This window comes from Arachis hypogaea, chromosome 10 (genome assembly GCF_003086295.3).
Source record: "Arachis hypogaea cultivar Tifrunner chromosome 10, arahy.Tifrunner.gnm2.J5K5, whole genome shotgun sequence".
NCBI classification, from domain to species: domain Eukaryota; kingdom Viridiplantae; phylum Streptophyta; class Magnoliopsida; order Fabales; family Fabaceae; genus Arachis; species Arachis hypogaea.
The window spans coordinates 22,496,024-22,516,751 of NC_092045.1; positions in this window are offsets into that span (position 1 = coordinate 22,496,024).

A 20,728-nucleotide genomic window follows, 5' to 3' on the forward strand; every position below is an offset into this window, starting at 1 on the left:
AGACTTGGTTAAATATTTTACTTGAATGTAGAACTTTATTCTTTTATGTATATATAAAAATAAAAAATATAAAGAATCAACTAGTAGTGCAATCAATTGCAACCAACTAAGAAAAAAAGATCTAATAAAGAGAAAAAATCCAAAAGAGTCAACCTTAATTTCACCCTCACCACATTGACAATACATAATAAAAGAAACAACTACACAAAGTCACAAATCCTTATCCCTCTCTCCATAGTTACGTGCGAGTTGTTGCCATTGCTGCTGACCAACGTCGCACGCACACATTGCCATCCCACCGCTGCATGCACGGACACAGCCCCCCACCACCATACGCACATACAGTGACACTGCCGCGCGCACGGGCACAACACCCTCCCTCCATTGCCGCATGCACGCAATGCCCCCTCCCACCGCAAATGCAGCGCTACATGCATGCACATGCGTCCAACCGCTGAGAGTCACTACACGCAGTTGCTATTGCCGTACGCCATCGTGACTCGCGATGAAACGGCCAGCGAAGTAAAAGTGTAACACCCTACCACACGGAATTTTACGCTTAGTCGTAAAATAGAGGTGGCGAGGTATTACAACCTCTAAAAAATATATATACATATATATAATTGAAAGAATTTGTAACTAGGAGACTTGAAGGAAAGTTTAAGCAAAAATCGTAAAAGAAAAGTGTACCTCACTCGAAAAAGTAAAGTCGTAAATCAATACAGATAAGGATAAGACATGAAATATATAAAAGATAGAATACCAAAATACAGAATAGCAAGCTCTAGGATCGACCTGCAAAGTCAATACCGGCTAGAGTATAAGTACATATATATATATATATATATATATATATATATATATATTTGAAGGTTGTGGTAGGCTGAGAGAAGGGGGGGTTGAATCTATGCCTTCCTTTTTGGTTGCTGTTATTACCCTTTTAAAACAAATTTGCAGTTTTGATTCTATTTGAACTCAGTAGCGGAAATTTATGAGACAATTTATTTTTGTCTCATGATTATCAGAAAATAGAACACAGCAGAGAAGAGAAAAGCTAACACCAGCATGTATCCTGGTTCGGTTGCCTTGTGCTATGCAACCTACATTCAGTCTCCTCCACAACTATGGAAGAATTTCACTATAGTTAACAGTATTACATACACCAATAACACCGGATTGACTCAATCCTTCCACACTCAAGTTCTAACCTAACTTGACAATGGCTATGCTAATACCTAACTATACCTCTTAGTGCTAACCCAACTAAGAAAGGGATACCTTACAAATACAAGATACAAGACACTTAACCATCCTAAAGAAATCTGAAAATAACTCTAGGCTTTTCTCTCAAGTGTTTCACTCAACCTTTTTCCATTCATGGCTTTTACTTGAGCTTTCTCACAATGCCTTTTTTCACAAGAAATTTCAGAAAGATAAACTTAGAAAAGTACATTACAATTAGTAAAACATGAAGGAGATTGACTTCATCAGCAGCCTCTTTGCTATGTGCAAAACCAGATTCGCAAACCTCAGATACAGTTCTTCAGTATTGGCCGAATGCTTCTTTGAAAGAAAGCATTATACAAGTCGAGGAACTTCTTAACAGAACATTATTCTCACTCTCTGGTTTTTTCTCCTTATTTTCTGAATGACCAACCAGCTTCATTTATCTCCTTGCAAGTTACTTGGTTCTTCTTCCAAGGTCAACACCTTGAGCCTTGAGCTTCACCAACCCATAGGCTCACTTTTCCTTCTTAAACAACAAAGTAGGACATTTGCTTCTGACTCCTCCAACTTGACTGAAAGCCAGGAAAGAGTAACTGAATTTGTCTTCCAATGGTCAACCAAATCCGAACCATAGAGATGAAACTTGGTCCCCAAGAATCTCTAGTGACCGTGGATTTGTAGCAGTGAAGAACAGAGATCAACTTTTCCTTGAATGCCATTTTTGGATAGAGCAGAAAGATGGGAAGAAGAGAGGAAGATCTGATGCATGCAAGATGAGATGGATTACCTTTAACCTAAGCTTGATTTGGATTAGATTTTCTGCTTTAGCTTCTGTGCTTCAAGCTTAAACTTTCTCTCTCTTGCTTCTTTGGTTACTAGCTTATGGAGGAAGCTTTTTCTTTCTTTCTCTTTCTTACTTTTCTGAAACTTGATTTGACTTGATTTGAGAGGAGAGGAACGTTGCTTTGGTTGGAGCAAGATGGAGGGAATTGAAATTAAGCTGGGTTTGGTTCGGGTATCCATCTGAGCAACCCATCTGACTTCTTTCTTTTCTTTTCCTTGGGCTTCTATTTTGTTTCCAGCCCATTATTCTTTTCTGTTTGTTTGTTTTTTTTCATTTCTTTTGGGCTATTAACATTTGGCGTACAACAATAAAGAATTAGTTTATGGGTAGATATAACTAATCAACACTTAATTATTTATTTTGCCCAAAAATAATGTTTGTCATCACTTAATTTATTTAGTTAATTTCTTAACTCAACAATCTCCCCCTTGGTGACAAACATAATTTTAAGCAATAATAAAAAAGGAAATGAATTTGAATAAGGTTTAGAAACTCCCTTTGAATGATGTTGCTTTGCTGATGTATTGCTCCCTCTTTCCTGTTCAAGGGTGGCTCCCCCTGAAACTATGCTCTCCTCTTTGTTCCTGTTATGCATTGTACTTAAGGAAAGCACAATAAAGAGCTATGCACATTTATCTTGTATAAGAGAAATCAAATGAGCAACATCACATAGTCAGCCCAACATTAAGCTAATATCAGCAGCAAAAGGATTCAGCATGTGAAATCAAATTTTAGTGCAGTAATTAGACAAAAATCCAAAAGAATTACAAGTAGCTGCATCTATTATAGTGCTATTACTCCCCATTTTGTCATCAAGGGTGGAAAATAAGCAAGATCAAGAAAAACATTAATACAAATCCTGCAAGAAGATGTTAGATCATAGTCCAAAGTTCCAACTAAACCAACAAAAGTGCAGCAGTATTTAGAGTTATTACAGTCATCCAAAAAATAAAAAATAGTTCAACAGTTGCAAAGTAAATAGAATTTATGAGACAAAAAGAGAGCAGCAGCAGCAGTTTTCATGAGACAAATCTTAGACATCAGAACCATCCCCCTCCGAAGCAGCTTCCTCTTCAGCATCAGTGGCAATGTCTTCATCATTTTGAAGGTTATCAATGAAGGTCATGAGCACAGCCACCCTATCCCTCGATTTCTTCAGAAAGTTCTCATGCTTGCTAGCTAGTTTCCTTTGTTCCTTGCTCATGGCAATCAAGTGATTTGATTGGGAGACAAACTCTTGAGCAACATCCTTAACCACATTTATTAGAGCAGATTTCTTTCCAGTGGAGATGGATGTTCCCTCAGTGGAAAGATCAGGAGAATCTTCGGGAACAAAATCATCATCTTCATCATCTAGGACAACTCTTTCAGATCTAGTGGGTCCTTTGTTCTGTTTCACTGAACCACCTCCCTTTAGATATGAATGTCTATTTTCATATTTTTCATTGGTCAAGTCAACACCAAAATACTAAAAAATACAAGTTAGAAACATGCCATAAGGAAGAGCTTTGTCCTTTTCACTTCTAACAGAATCAAACATGTATCTAACCATCAAATATGCAAATGAAATATCAGTTTTGGTGAGAATGGCATATAAAACAAGAGTGTCAGTGTATGAAACCCTTTGATATGAACCACTTTGGGGAAGTATAATATGGTTGACCATTCGGTGCAACTGAGCACGTTCATATCCTAGGGCTTTGTGTGTGGGTGTAATGCCATCTATTAAGGAGACATGTTCACAAATACTAGCCAGGGCATCATTGTAAGAAACACCAACTCCTTCATCCCACTTAACTGACGTGTAGGCACAAGGTCTAACATCAGTATACTTCAAAGCTTCACTGATGGTCTCATTGTTTAAAACGATATCTCGACCCTTGACATACGAATGAGCAGTGCCTTCATGATAAGTCATGTTTACATAAAACTCTTTGACCAACAAGGAATAAACAGGTTTTTTGATTTCAAAAAGGTGATTCCAGTCTAGAAAAATTAAGTTGTCAACAAAAGGAAAACCTTTTCTTTTCAAGGATGGCAAATCAGCGAGAAATGAAGGGCATAAGGTACGATACTGGATGACTCCCTCATAAAAATCATTATTCATGGCAGATTTGAATCTATAGAGATTATAGTTTGAATGAGAGGTCAAAAAATGAGCTTTATGATCAAAAGGTCCAATTTCTGGTTCTTTAACATTTTTGAGAGGGACTCGAGTGTTACCTCGTTGAGAGCGCATTGGAACCGACCTTGATTTTGGTTGTGTGGGTTCGGGAATGGGTTCCTCAGTCGCCGGACGTTTGCCTTTGGAGGAGCTAGGCTTTGTTGAACTCTGTTTTGAGGAGCTAGGCTTGGAAGGTGTGGCCTTTGGTGGTGGCGTCGACTTGGCAGAGGTAGGAAACCTTGGAGTGTTTTTGGTCCGAGCCATGGGGTTGCAGCAAGGAGGAGAGGTAGGAGGAGAAGGAGAAGGGGTAAAGGTCCGGTCTTGAGAGCGAGTGGAAGGCTTTGTGGGTAGCTTGTAAATCTTCTCACGAGGAGCCCTTTTTGCAATAGTTTTCTTCCTCATTTGGTTAATTTCAATCTTTTGAGGGAAAAGATGCAGTAAAGTGAGTGGGAAGAAACCGAAGAGTGTGTGGAGAAGTTATGGAGGGAAGAGAGGGAGTGTTGGTAACCGTACCCCAAAAAGTGGATTTCTAAAACCATGCAACTGCATCACCATTTGAAAAGACTTGAAAAGACATGACCTCATAAAAGAAAGATTTTATTGGATTTTGAATTAAAAATAGGAAATTAATTTTAAATTTTGAAGGACAACAAAAATTAAACTGAACCAAAGTAAAAAAAATTAAGTTGGATTAAAAAAACCATTTCAGGCCACAAAAAAAACTTTAAAAAAAACTTAAACACACAAGTTATAAACAAAATAAGCAAGCAAGAATGTAACATTCATATTGGGCCCAGATGTGGTTTGAATTAATAAAACACATAGGACTACCCAGATCTGAATTGAGGTTGGCCCAGATTGATTTTTCACTTGCAATAAGTCCAGAACACGCTGACTTGAAGGAAACATTCATCATCTGCCCAGAATTGTCTCATACCTGTTTATGAGACAAAAAGCTCCAGCAAATACACCAGCACTTTTCAAACAAGGAATCATAACTCAAAATTCCTAGACAAGTCCTAAGCATGCAAAATATATCCTCAGCTAATGGTTTTGTGAAAATATCTGCTAATTGCTCCTCTGATTTAACAAATTGAATACTAATATCCCCCTTTTGGACATGTTCTCTTATTGAGTGAAATTTCACTTCAATATGCTTAGTTCTGGAGTGCAAAACTGGATTTTTAGAAATATTAATGGCACTCATATTATCACACATCAAGGAAATATTTTCAGCCTTTAATTTATAATCAGCAAGCTGTGTTTTTAACCATAAAAGCTGAGAACAACAAGAAGAAGCAGCTATATACTCAGCCTCTGCAGTGGATAAGGCCACTGTTGGTTGCTTCTTACTTGACCAAACATTTAAGGACTTTCCAAGGAAGCAACATAAACCAGAAGTGCTCCTTCTATCAACTCTATCACCAGTAAAATCTGCATCACAATAACCAACTGCAGAAAAATCATCAATCTTAGGATACCATAGACCAAAATTGGATGTGCCATGAACATATCTAATGATCCTTTTAACTGCAAAAAGATGTGACTCTTTAGGTTTGGATTGGAACCTATAACACAATTCAACACTTTACACAATATCAGGTCTAGAGGAAGTTAAGTACATAAGAGAACCAATCATCCCTCTATACCTAGTCTCATCAACATCTTTCTCGGTTTCTCCCTTATCTAATTTAGAACTAGGATGCATGGGAGTTCCCATGGGTTTGGCATTTTCCATACCAAATTTCTTAACTAATTCCTTGGCATACTTTTCTTGATGAATGAAAATACCATTTTCAGTTTGTTTAATTTGCAGCCCAAGGAAAAAATTAAGTTCACCCATCATACTCATGTCAAATTCGCTTGTCATGAGTTTTCCAAATTCAGAACAAAGGGATTCATTGGCTGATCCAAAAATAATTTCATCAACATATATTTGGACTAGAATAAAAGAATCATTAGAGTTCTTGATAAATAGAGTTGTGTCAGTGGTGCCTCTTTGAAAACCATTTTTCAAAAGAAAAGAGCTAAGTCTCTCATACCAAGCTCTAGGAGCTTGTCTTAAACCATAGAGAGCTTTAGATAATTTGAAGACATGATTTGAATGTTCTTTATTTTCAAAACCAGGAGGCTGCTCCATATATACTTCTCTATCTATCACACCATTCAAAAATGCACATTTCACATTCATTTGATATAATTTAAAATCACAAAATGCAGCATAAGCTAAGAGAAGTCTTATGGCTTCCATTCGGGCAACAGGGGCAAAGGATTCATCAAAGTCTATTCCTTCCTCTTGGTCATATCCTTGAGCCACTAGCCTTGCCTTGTTTCTTGCAATGCTACCATCTTCTCCCAACTTGTTCCGAAATATCCACTTGGTGCCGATCACTTTCTTTCCACTTGGCCTTGGAACCAAAGTCCATACTTGGTTCTTTTCAAACTCAAGAAACTCATCCTCCATAGCTTTAACCCAAGATGGGTTACTGAGTGCTTCCTTAACATTTTGAGGCTCTATTTGTGATAGAAGTGCAATGTTGGATCCTTCATTGACCTTTCTAGTGGAAGACCTTGTTTGCACTCCATGAGAGACGTCCCTAATGACAAATTCTTCAGGATAATTCTTCAAGAATCTCCACTCACGAGGTCTGGTGAACTTGGAGGCAGATTCAGTCACCAAGGGATTCTGGGCACTGCTGGCTGCAGGATTTCCTTCAGATTCATGAGACAAAATGGAATTGTCTCTTGAATTTTCAGCATTTGCAGTTTCTGGTTCAGTTTGTCCAGAATTTTCTTTTCCTTGATTTTGAGCGGTTTCATCCTCCTTTTGAGCTTGATTTCCTGCATCATAATCTTCCAAAATGCTTTGCACCAAGTCAGTATCACAAAATGTAATATGTATGGACTCTTCAATAATTCTAGCATCTTGATGATAAACCCTATATGCTTTACTAGTTGTGGAATATCCTACAAACAAACACTCATAAGCCTTTGGATCAAATTTACCCAAATTTTCTTTGTTATTTAAAAAAAAACATTTGCATCCAAAGATGTGCAAATAATCTAAGTTTAGTGGGTAACCTTTCCAAAGTTCATAAGGGGTTTTCTTCAAAAATTTCCTTATGATTGTTCTGTTTAAAATATGGCAAGCTGTGTTAACCACTTCAGCCCAAAGGAATTTTGGAACATTATTCTCACAAAGTATAGCTCTTGTCATCTCTTGTATGCTTCTATTTCTTCTTTCCACAACACCATTTTGTTGTGGTGTTCTTGGACAAGAGAAGTTGTGAGATATTCCAAATTCCTTACAAAAGGATTCAAACAAATTATTTTTAAATTCAGTTCCATGATCACTTCTTATAGAAGAGATTTTCAAATCCTTTTCATTTTGAATTTTCTTGCAAAAAGGTTCAAAGGCCGAAAATGCTTCATTTTTGTGTGCAAGAAATAAAACCCAACCAAACCTAGTGTAGTCATCCACAATTACTAAACCATAATATTTACCACCTAGGCTTTGAGTTCTTGTTGGACCAAATAAATCAATGTGTAGCAACTCAAGTGGTCTTTTAGTAGAGATGTCTTCCTTTGGTTTAAAAGAACTTTTTGTTTGTTTTTCCATTTGACAAGCATCACAAGTGATGTCTTTGTCAAACTTTATCAAAGGAAGACCTCTTACTAATTCTTTCTTTACAAGTTTTTTTATTTGAAACATACTTGCATGTCCCAATCTCTTGTGCCATAACCACTTTTCAGATTCTTTAGAGTGAAGACAAGCTACATTTTGATCCTTTAGTTCATCAAGAGTAAGTCCATACATATTATTGAAACGCTTGGCAACAAACATCACTTCATTTATTTTTTCATTAACAACACAGCATTCAAGTCTTTTGAAAACAACTAAATATCCTAAATCACACAGCTGACTTATACTCAAAAGATTGTGGTTTAAATCACATACCAAAATTACATCATCAATGAAAGTAGATTGCTCATTACCTACTTTTCCAATAGCAATGATTTTACCTTTACCATCATCTCCAAAGGTCACAAAACCTCCATCATACTTATTTAGTTTGATGAAGTAGGTTGACCTTCCAGTCATGTGCCTTGAACATCCACTATCCATGTACCACATGTCCTTTTTGTTCTTGGATGCTAGGCAAATCTGCATGGTGAGTTTCAAGTAGCCTTAGGTATCCAAATTAATTTGGATCCTTTGAAGTTAATCCATCTTGGTTTCCCAAGTGCATTGAAATCACAGACAACATTGTAGACTTTGTTTCCTACAATTCTCTTTTCAATGAAGCATTGTTCATATGAGTGACCAAATTTCTTGCAATTAACACAATAATTTTCTGAGGTGTGTTGCTGAAACTGAGGTGAGTTATATTGCTTGAAATGATTAAAGTGTTGAAATTTTCTAGTTTTTTGGAGGAGGTGCATTTCTTTTGACAAACTAATTTTTATTAAAGTTATTCCTTTTTACAAAAGTATTTTCACCAGAATTTCTTAGAACATTTTTACCTTTCGAATATGAGGTTTTGTTGTAAAATGGTGATTTTTTGAAAACAGTCTCATTTTTTGAAATGTAACCCAAACCTGGCCAGTTTGAACTCAGTTCAGTTCTTGGTGAGGGCTTAGTTTCTTCATCAAATTTTTTTTCAAGTATTGGAGTATTTTCAATACCAGATTTGTTTGGTATAGTTTTGGTATTTGATAAAGAAGCCACAAATTTTATAGAGAAAATATTAGAAACTGCATCTTCCTTGGCTATGTAGCCTAAGCCAGATTTTTCAAACAATGGCCTTTGACTTGCAAGTAATTTGTCCAAGTTACTAGAACCTTGAGCAAATTTTGCTAAGTCACCATTCAGTCTTTTAATCATATCATTTAATCTTTCATTTTCAACAATTAACTCATGTGAAGGATCCACAATGTGTTTTCCTTTTAATTTTTCAAGTTCAGATTTTAGAGATCTGTTTTCTTCAATGATATCCAAAGCACATTCAGTTTCCTTCATTTTTTCTTTTAAAAATTCATTTTCAGCTTTTAACACATCTCTTTCAGATCTGCATTCATTGTATTTGTCAAGCAGTTTTGAAGTGTTTGAGGTCAGATCATCAATAATAGCATGCAAGTCCTCAATGGTCAAATCATAATAATTTACCTCATCAAGATTGTTGTTTCCAGCCATGAAGCAGTCTTTGTCATCTTCTTCAGATTCTTCTTCTTCATTTGAGTCATTCTCAAGATCTTCCCAAGCTGCCATGAGTACTCTCTTCCTTTCCTTCTTTCCTTTGTCCTCCTTTTTGAGCTTTGGACAGTTTGACTTGAAGTGTCCAGTCTCCTTGCAATGATGACACGTCACCTTGCTCAAGTCTATCTTGTGCTCCTTTGAACTTGAACCCTTGTATTTGCCCTTGCTCTTCATCATCCTTCTAAATCTCCTAGCAAAAAACAGAAGCTCGTCATCTGAAATACCATCACTAGACTCACTCTCTTTCGGTTCTATTTGTGACTTGAGGGCTATTCCCTTTTTCTTTGAGTCTGTGTTTGTGTGTGTGGCTTCATAGGCAAGGAGTTTTCCTCTCAGCTCATCATAGGTTATGGGACTTATGTTGTTACTCTCGGTTAGGACAGTGGCAGTGTTTTTCCACTCTTTTGTGAGGCTTCTAAGGAGTTTTCTCACCAAGGTTTGTTCTGCATAGTTTGTACCCATAGCATCAAGATTGTTGATTATGATTGAGAATCTCTCAAATGCTTCATCAATGCTTTCTCCATTCTTCATGCTAAACATCTCATACTCTTTTCGCAGCATATCAATCCTCGTTTCTTTGACTTGTTTAGTGCCTTCGTGTGTAACCTGGAGTTTTTCCCAGATTTCTTTGGCTGTCTTGCATCTAGACACCTTCCGGTACTCTTCAAAACTGATAGCACAGTGAAGAAGGTTGATTGCTTTAGCATTTAGCTCTATCTTCTTCTTATCATCTTCATTCCATTCAGCTTCTTCTTTTGGAGTCACCACTCCATCAGCACTTGTTTTTGTTGGGATCTTTGGACCGCTCACAACGATCTTCCATATGTTGTAGTCAATGGATTGGATGAAGATCCTTATCCTTTCTTTCCAGTAGGAATAGTTCTTCCCATTGAAGAAAGGTGGCCAGTTGTTTGATTGGCCTTCAGTGAGGGTGTAAGCAACTGTGGTTGTGCCCAAGTTGTTCGCCATTGGATCTTTGCTCCAAGCGGTTAGGCTTGATTCTTGAGACCTTAGCTCTTGATACCAATTGAAGGTTGTGGTAGGCTTAGAGAAGGGGGGTTGAATCTATGCCTTCCTTTTTGGTTGCTGTTATTACCCTTTTAAAATAAATTTGCAGTTTTGATTCTGTTTGAACTCAGCAGCAGAAATTTATGAGACAATTTATTTTTGTCTCATGATTATCAAAAAATAGAACACAACAGAGAAGAGAAAAGCTAACACCAGCATGTATCCTGGTTCGGTTTCCTTGTGCTATGCAACCTACATCCAGTCTCCTCCACAACTATGGAAGAATTTCACTATAGTTAACAGTATTACATAGACTAATAACACCGGATTGACTCAATCATTCCACACTCAAGTTCTAACCTAACTTGACATTGGCTATGCTAATACCTAACTATACCTCTTAGTGCTAACCCAACTAAGAAAGGGATACCTTACAGATACAAGATACAAGACACTTAACCATCCTAAAGAAATCTGAAAATAACTCTAGGCTTTTCTCTCAAGTATTTCACTCAACCTTTTTCCACTCATGGCTTTTACTTGAGCTTTCTCACAATGCCTTTTCTCACAAGAAATTCAGAAAGATAAACTTAGAAAAGTACATTACAATTAGTAAAACATGAAGGAGATTGACTTCATCAGCAGCCTCTTTGCTATGTGCAAAACCAGATTCACAAACCTCAGATACAGTTCTTCAGTATTGGCCGAATGCTTCTTTGAAAGAAAGCATTATCCAAGTAGAAGAACTTCTTAACAGAACACTGTTCTCACTCTCTGGTTTTTTCTCCTTACTTTCTGAATGACCAGCCAGCTTCATTTATCTCCTTGCAAGTTACTTGGTTCTTCTTCCAAGGTCAACACCTTGAGCCTTGAGCTTCACCAACCCATAGGCTCACTTTTCGTTCTTAAACAACAAAGTAGGACCTTTGCTTCTGACTCCTCCAACTTGACTGAAAGCCAGGAAGGAGTAACCGAATTTGTCTTCCAATGGTCAACCAAATCCGAACCATAGAGATGCAACTTGGTCCCCAAGAATCTCTAGTGACCGTGGATTTGTAGCAGTGAAGAACAGAGATCAACTTTCCCTTGAATGCCATTTTTGGATATAGCAGAAAGATGGGAAGAAGAGAGGAAGATTTGATGCATGCAAGATGAGATGGATTACCTTTAACCTAAACTTGATTTGGATTAGATTTTCTGCTTTAGCTTCTGTGCTTCAAGCTTAAACTTTCTCTCTCTTGCTTCTTTGGTTACTAGTTTATGGAGGAAGCTTTTTCTTTCTTTCTCTTTCTTACTTTTCTGAAACTTGATTTGACTTGATTTGAGAGGAGAGGAACGTTGCTTTGGTTGGAGCAAGATGGAGGGAATTGAAATTAAGCTGGGTTTGGTTCGGGTATCCATCTGAGCAACCCATCTGACTTCTTTCTTTTCTTTTCCTTGGGCTTCTATTTTGTTTCCAGCCCATTATTTTTTTCTGTTTTTTTTTTCATTTCTTTTGGGCTATTAACATTTGGCCTACAACAATAAACAATTAGTTTATGGGTAGATATAACTATCAACACTTAATTATTTATTTTGCCCAAAAATAATGTTTGTCATCACTTAATTTATTTAGTTAATTTCTTAACTCAATATATATATATATATATATATATATATATATATATATATATATATATATATATATATATATATATATATATATATATATATATATATATATATATATACCCAAAATTAACCCAAAACACAACTGACACCTGGTTCTCCAAAGTATCCTCCAAGAGGTGAAATATTTAGACATACATAAAAGGAGAATCTAAGCACATATATATACAAACATGGCCTAATACAAGATATAGAATCCTCGAAAGAACCAACTCTGCTTGCTCCAAAAACTCCAGACGCCTAACAAAAAGCCTCTCGACCTGCATCTGAAAACAACAACATAGATATGGAATGAGAACCAGGGATTCTCAGCATGGTAATGGTGCCCATATAAATAATATATAAGGTCCCGGAAAAGTCAGAGGCAATCCTAGAATTCCGACACTCAGATTCAAAACTTAAAACTATAATTGAAAACCATAAGTAAGGTAGGTTGTCTAAGGTTCTTAAAATCCTAACTCAATCCAGACTTGATCCGTCACTTTTTTCTTTCCTCCAATCCTCCAAAACTCCGGTGGAACTGTCCTCGTCATTCTTCTGCCAGACAAGGGGCTTCTCAGTTGTACAGACAAATAATACAAGCAAGAGAAATACAAATAGGATAAAGTTATAGCAGGTAAAGTATATAGCAAGTAGACATAGTAAGTTAAATAGGCAAACCTAAGAAATGCAAACTCAAACAAAATAAACAAATACATATGATGACTGCCTGTCCAATGGCCGATTTCTCCCTAATGTAAAAGCACCTCAAATATCTCCGTTCCTCAAGTGTCCAAAGTCCCAAATCCTCACCGAACAAAAATCCAACCTCTAGGGTCGCTTTTTAGTCTCCGATATCACCAAATTTGTCTTTAAAACATATATTTCTCTCTAATTGCACGTAAATACCACAAAATCAAACTAGGGTTCATAATCATTAATGATTCACAAGATTTAATGGTTTCTCACCTTACTTACGAAAATTCAGGATAAGACCCAACAAGTCCACAAGGCTAGTTTGATCCTAACCACTAAAATTTAACAAAATCTCAATACATTTACTCTGTTTTTGAAATTGAGAAAGGAAGAACTTGGTCTAAAATTGAGATTTTCTTACCAAATTATTCAATGAGTTTTGAAGAGAATTTCAAGATAAACGCGTGGCTGCTGACAGCTCGTCAATTAGAGCTCCGAATTGAAAGTTATGTGAGTTTGAAATCAAATCAAGGGTTTGGAATGTTTTCCTCTTCCTTCCCCAAGAATTTCAACGTGTTTCATAGTGAAAGAGGAAAGAGATGGCTGAAGCCATTAAATACAGGTGAGTTGGGTTGGGTCTTAGGCCTATTGTGGGTCCGACTCAATCGATTTGGCCCATTTAGTCTAATTTTGGATTAAAATTTTTGAAATTAGTGTTAAAATTCATATTTTTAATTCTTTCTATCTCGTTAAACTATAAAATTTAATTTTTTAATTTCTATAAATAATAATTTATCTATTAGCTAATTGTTTATTAATTATCCGAAGTTTACAAGAAGGACGCTGTGTCCCACCGCCCACATCTAAACGTCGTGCTCTTGTCGTGTCGCTTTTCTTCTTCATAGTTTTGGATGATTCTTTTTACTAGTTTTAGATATCTTTTTCCTAAGTCTCTAATATTTCTTTTTCTTATCTTTTAGATGTTTCTTATTTTTGGGTTTTGGATAAATTTTTTAATAGTTTTAGATGTTTTTGCTTAGTTTTCGAATGTTCTTTATCCAATATTTTCTAGATGTTTTATTTTGTTAAGTTTTAGAATTTTTTAAATGATTGGATATTTTTTTTGTTAGGTTTTAGATTTTTTTTTGGTATATTTTAGATTTTTTAATTAGAAATTTGTATAATAATTTTTAAAATAATTTTGAAATTTTTAAAATAAATTTTAAAATTTTTAAAATGATTTTGAATTTGTAAAATGAATGTTAGATTTTTTAAAATAGTTTTAGAATTTTTTTTTATATTTTAGATAGTTTTTTAGTTAAATTTTGAATGTTTCTCATAATAATTTGAATTTATGTTCTTTTAAAAAAATAAAAATTACTAATTAACTGTAGTTAGATGCACCCTAATTAGTTATTTAATAGAATTGATACAAAAATTATGCTTCTGGATATGACACGTTTTTTTTAAATGGAATCTTACTTTGGTTCCGGCATGGGCCACAAGTTAAATATTCTTCCTAGCAAAGCAAATATTCAACTGGGATATCATTTATGCCCAGTCCCCACTATATCCAACTGAATTTTAGTTTGTGGTCATAGCAAGCACAACAATAATTTTAGGTTGGGGTGTATCTTTGTATCAACCAAATGAAATATGATATATGATAACTGCTTGATTAAGGAAAAAAAGGGTCAGCTTCAAATTCAATGAACTAAAAAAGCAATAATCAATTCATGTTCTTTTCTTTGCTAATGGTTCTTAGATGCATACCACAATGAAATTCAAAAAAATTTGGAGCTCATGAAAGGAACTTCGAAAGATTGAAAGAATAAATTATTGTTTTTATTTTTAATATTTAGAATAAATTTTAAAGTTGTTTTTAATGTTTAAATTATCCTACTTAAGTGGAAATTGATTCGATGCTCATTAAAACTTTAGAATATTAAAACTCTTTTAAAAGAATTAAAAAAAATTAACGTTTATATTTATTTTATATTTTTATTTATAATTTATTTGACCAAAGATTATTATTTCAGTTTGGGCCAGTTTGAATTTATTATATTTTTGGATTAATATTACTCATATTAGACTATTATAATATTTTTGACAAAGAAAAAAAGACTATTATAACATTATAATTGAAACAAAAATAAAAAATTTAAAAAAATGAAAAGTCAAAAATATATTTTTAATAATTATTTTAAAAGAATATAATACTCTTTAAGATTAAAGTTATTTAATTTGAATTAAAATTTAATTTAATTTAAAAAGAGTAAAAATCATTTTAGTTTAATTATAAAAAGACAAAAATATACTATTTTAGAATTAGAGTTGTTTAATTATTTTAAAAACTAAAACTTTATATTTGAGTTTAAAAAAATAAAATTATCTCTTTTAAAGATTGATTTTAAAACTCTAAAATATTCATTTAAATATTAATAAAAAGGCACAAATACCCTTTTAGTATTAATGTTGTTTAAATGCATTAAAAAATTAGAAATTTAAATTTAATAAAAAAAATCCCATTTAAGATTAATTTTGGAGCTTTTTTTTGTCAGATCCAAGTGCAACCACACACACCCAAACCTTAGAAACAAAGACCCAAACCCTACCCAATCCAGACCTAAGCCTATCTTTCTTGGTAGCTCGTGCGTCGCTATTGCGACTTGCCATCACCGGAGCTTGCAAACATCGCACCACCGCATTGTGACGAGGAGACCGTCAAGGACTAGAGAAACCACCTCCATCGCTTTGATTCTCATGGTTGCCACTGCTCATCTGTGGTGTTCATGGTTGTTGCTGCCGTTGAGAGACCAAAATCGACTAAGAATGCAACATCGTCACTCTTCGAGAAGGTACACATCCACGATCAACCCACCTTCATCGTTGTGGTTTCCCTAGTTTCGCAATGCCTCTGCTCCTCCCTGGTTTCACCTAAACTCATTGTTTCTCCTTCTCCTCAATGGTGCCATTTTGCTACGCCGTCACCTCTGCTCCTTTCTGGCTTCGAATTGCTCCGCATGAGTTCGAGGGTTGATGCCCAAAAAACTGGATTGATACCGGACGGAAGAAATAGGAGTCTTTGTCTCAAGATAGCGTTGCGGTAAGGTGTCAGTGTGTTAGCATCATGGCGAGTGGCGGGACCGTATGGTGCTGGAGGTGCCACATTTTGAGAAGGTAGTGAGAGGGTAATGTTCAATGACGTGACTAACTGGGTTAGAGAGGAGAGAAAGGGACGAAAGTAGGTAAATACACGACAACTAGATTTTTTTGGATAAAATAAAAAAAGAAGAGTTAAAATAGATCCAAATTTTTTACTTTTATATTTTTTAATTTAAATCTCATGGAGTTTCAAAACTCCAAACATTAGAGGAGTATTGTAATAGCCACCTAGTTAAGTCTATAAAGTTTCAAAATCATAGCAATGTTATCTTGTCATCAATTATGTTAACAGATTACTAATGGTATTGCACACATGAAGCTTAAGTTACTCAGCCTAAACGTTAACATTGGCATGTCTACCTCTTTGCACCTCTTACAACTTTCGTTATACCATACATAACATTAAGAAAAAAGAACATAATGCTTGCTATTTCTCACCCTCTAAATCCTACCATTTTTCTTTTCTTTGAGTATGATCTTAGGGTATTCTTACAAAATAATAATTTTTTGTGGATTAGTTTTTCTTGTGGAGAAGATTATTGGGTTTTGCTCTACGTAGGTATTGCTTTTATGCATAAAAAAATGATACGTACAAACTATTTTCTTTTGTTTTCTAGTCAATAGTACATGCAAAAAAGGTGGTAACATATAGGGTTGTCAGCATTGTAGGGGTTTGGATTTATTATGGGTTAGTAGAAAACATTTTTTATGAGCCAAAGTTCGGGCATGAACTTTTTTAGGATTGTGCTTTCTTAATTGCTTATTGATGCTAGGGTTTAAGAGTATTTTGGACTATTTTGCTACTGTGCCTTATTGTGGTTGAATTCTTTTTATTTATTTTTTTTATTATCAATCACAAATGTGATAGGATTTATGTGCATAAAATGAGTTATTTTATAGTGAAAGTTACCACCAAGGCATGTTTGGGCTTCAAGAAGGGCCTTTGTAGTATTTAGGTGGAGAGACTACTATTATATCGACCTTTTCAATGAGAATGAGTGGTGCTTGATTGAGGTGTATGAAATAGTTAGTAAACAAGGCTATTTGAAAAAAAAAACATTACATCCATGTGGTATAAATTAGTAAAAGAAGACCAATAGAAAAATTTAAGGATGCTATGAAATGACAAAGATGCAATGGATATAACCACCATTAAAGTGATGGAGGATATGGTTGAGCTATATATTATTCACATGTCCAAGAAGATACAGAGGATGTCCAAGTGTTAGGAAATGTTGCAACAATAGTAATTATGGATGGACCTAACCCCAATCCCATGATACTAGACAAGGCTAGAGCAATGTTGGAACAACTACGGAGGAAGAAAAGGGTAGTGATGCCTCTGATAATGAGGACTATAAACCTAAGAGTAATGAGGATAGAAGTGAAAATTTTCGGAATAATGATTCAAAAAAGGGTTGTGCATCAAAGGGTAGTGTTGCTGAAGTTAATTTTGGTGACATCGATGATGACGAGGAAGGAGTTGAAGGTTTAATTGATGTCCATATTAGCAGAGAGGATCAATTTGAGCCTTCTCCTAGCCAAACCCAAAATAATATTGCAGAACAAGTTAGAAGAGTTAAGGAAAATGAGAAAATTGACGGAGGATTTGGTAATGAGGATGATGGGTATAATAGTGATGATGAGGAGGACAAGGTGGAGAGGAAGTATCCATTTCACAAACAAATGAGGAACATGACTAGGTACAAGTGACCAAATCCCAAAAGTGGTCCCTCAGATTGGACCCATGCACCAATTTCACCGCTGAAATTCTAACTACACTATTTTGGACCCCCAAATTGCGCTCCAGACTACATACAATAGAGTTTAAAATTAGAAGAGAAAACAAGTGCGGAAGTTACTAGATTATGACATATAATGGTTCCTAACTTTACTAGCCATTCACCATACACTACAACAAAACAACATTCTTACAATGGTTTTTTTAATGCTTGGCGACGGTTTTAACCATCATTAACTATTTTCGCAATAGTTAAAAAAAGCGCCATGAATTTGAGCATCGCCAATTGACATAGTGACGGTTTTAGACCACCGATGGTAAGAAGTGTCACTAATTTTGTGACGGTTTTTAAAGTATAAAACCAAAACTGAGTTGTAACACTTGTTAAGGTGTTTTTTTATGTTGTATTTTATGATGTTTTGAAACTGTCATTAAATTACTAAATCTTATGAAATTTTTAGCGACAATTGTCACTAAGTTACTAGTTCATATGACAACTTTTAGATATATTTAATGAATGTTTAAACCGTCATAATATTTTTAGTGACAATTTTTCAATTGAAATTAGTCACTAAATTACTAAGTCTTGTGACATTTTTTTGTATTTAATGACTGTTTTAAACTGTCATAATCTTTTTAACATCAAAGTTTTTTTTATTAATTATTACAAAAATTATTTCTATTATACATAGTAATTTATATGTGTCTATCAACAAAATAATAATTTATTTCTATTATCAAAAGTTGAATCCAAAAAAAAGGGGCATTGTATTTTAAATAAATCCAAACTCAATTTCACAAGTTTTACAAAAATAACAACAATGTGAGGCTGATTTTTCCCCAGCCATTTTATGGAGTGGAAGGGCCTAAAAAAAAGAGAGAAGAAAAAAGTTTATATATATTACTAAAAATTAGGATAAAACATACTTTTTTTTCTTTAAGTTTGGCAAAAGTTTCAAAAATACCCCTAAGTTTTATTTTGTTTCAATTTTGTCCCATCAGTTTTTGATTTGCACTAAATATATCCTCGACGGCTAAATTTTCAAAAAACTTAAGACCAATCTAATAATAATACATGAAAATTATGCTTGATTTGCTTGTGTTGATGGGTTATTCTTATGAAATTGTTGTTGAATCAATCTTCAATATTTTGAAAAATTAGCCGTCAGAGGTATATTTGATGCAAATAAAAAACTTTTGGGACAAAATTAAAACAAAATAAAACTTAAAAATATTTTTGAAATTTTTGTCAAATTTTAGCGACAAAAAGTATATTTTACCTCTAAAAATTAAATGCATATAGCATGGTGAAGGGGTATGAAGGAATGACAATAACATTTAGGAAGCATATTGTTAAATGCTGCTGATTTCTTTCTTAACCAAGGTGTCATTTGAAAATTCTCCATGTAGCAGTTGGTTTAATGGTTCTTATTCTTCAATATTGTCTTCATTGTGACACTTGTTGCCCAAAAAGTTGGGTTGATTCATTGAAGATAACAGCGTAGCACAGATTCTATCAGTTATCTCTACGTGATTACGATTCTTATTGATTCTCTGCATAAAAATGAACCCAACAAAGAGTTAGGCCAAAGATTTCCACAACTTTTACTACGAAAAAGTGTTTACTATTTACTCTGCTATTATTACTTCCCGAATAGAAGTTACTTTTTAAACTTGCTTTATTTTTTTGTTAGAATGAGAGAACAAATGCAAATGTTCAATGATGAACTTACATAGAAGGGTATATAAGTTTGTCATCCATTGACAAGTCCACTTGTATGGCTAGTGTAATCTGCCATTGCTCCATGAACAACATTTTGAGCGAAAAGTGCGCAATACATATTATCAGAAGCATTACTTGGAATGGCTCGAATCATGTTAGTTGGATCTGTAAAACATAAAAGGGAAGGCAATACTCTCAATGTCATTGTTATTATTTAGTATGTAATACATGGAATTCCAAAGTTCAATCTTCACAAACCTATATATTTGAGAGTTATGGCCATCGTATTCTCTTTGGCAAAATGATCCTAGAAGAATACAATGCAGAATTATATGCACTATTAGTTTAAATGAAACTAGAGATGGTCCAATTACTAGGATACTTCACTACTCTGCTCTCAAGATCAAGCACTATTAGTTTGAATGAAACTAATCTAATTTTGCATATCAATTTCACTCTCCATTCTACCAAAAGAAGCTGGTTTATGAAAAAAACTATTAAAGTCAATTTTATTTGAATCTGTTTAAAATGAAGGTTGATTTTGTACAACTCCAAAACAACTAAACTTGTACAAGTGTGAACCAATAGGTAGGTGGTGAGAAAAATAGAAGTCATTGGAATCAATAACTAATAAAAAAAGCTATAATATAAAGTAAATGAAAACAAAAGTGTAGAAGGAATAAATCATAAATCCTGTTACTACCTTGTCCCCAAGCACAACATTATATCTACCTGTTTGTAGTATTTTCTGTAGAATCCATTTTCTTTGGAGGCAATGTATTCTTTATACACAGGAAGATAGAGACATACTTAAAGTTAATAAAGAGCAGGCATATATATTAGCCAAACAAAAAAAATGTTTGTCAACATGTCCTTAATTATACACCATGGCACAGTAGTTTTCAGAAACATTAACAGCTAAAATCAACTAGTAGTCAGTGTTATGTTAAGGTTAGCTTCGTGAAGGACAATTTGGCCTAATAGACAACTTTCAGCGTTTCCAATATAACACTATTACTTTTTCACCTTTTAATGAGAGTAAGTGTAACTGCATGTAGTTGTAGTGTGTTACTCGTTTACTTTGTCTGTCCAACATCCCGGGTCGGACACCTCGACCCAGGGTATGAACAGTGCCCCTGCTTGAGCTCGGTCTTCTTTTTGAGGTCGAGTCCTTGACTTCGGTCCCCTCTTTTTTTTTGGTGAAGCCAAACTCAAGAATTTTGTCGATTCCTTTGTAGCAGCTTTTGAATGTAGAA